This window comes from Phalaenopsis equestris, unplaced genomic scaffold (genome assembly GCF_001263595.1).
Source record: "Phalaenopsis equestris unplaced genomic scaffold, ASM126359v1 Scaffold232401, whole genome shotgun sequence".
Classification (NCBI taxonomy): Eukaryota; Viridiplantae; Streptophyta; class Magnoliopsida; order Asparagales; family Orchidaceae; genus Phalaenopsis; species Phalaenopsis equestris.
Window position 1 is genome coordinate 51,091 of NW_018250366.1, and position 527 is coordinate 51,617.

A 527-nucleotide genomic window follows, 5' to 3' on the forward strand; every position below is an offset into this window, starting at 1 on the left:
AACTTGATGACTAGATAATCTGATGGCTACAGAGTTAATTCAATTACTTGAATTTTTTCTAAAAATCTCATTATAATATTTATTTAAATCAAACTTGTATTATTTCTGAATTAAAACTTTACTACAGTAGATCATGACTTTTATATAGTACAAAAATTACTTGAGGACAAGTAATAGTTAAGTTTGGGGAATTTTGACCCAAGGAAAATATGTTAAGATTTTCATATCTATTTTATACTATTTTTGATGATATTGCACTTTAAAGAAAGGTATTTTTTATGTTTTGTTGCAGGAATGATGAATTAGGGTCAATGGAGCAAAAAGATGAAAAAGGAGCAAATTTGGAGCAAAAAGGACCAAAATGTGGAGATTTGAACTAGAGCGCCGACGGTGCCATCGACCCCGCCAACGGAGAGATTTTCCCGAGACTCCAGAATTAATTCGTTAATAAGGTCCGCCGACGACGCCCTCGAGGTCGCCGACGGCGAGCTCGACGGTTATGCCTACTCAAGCGTTGGGTACAGCCA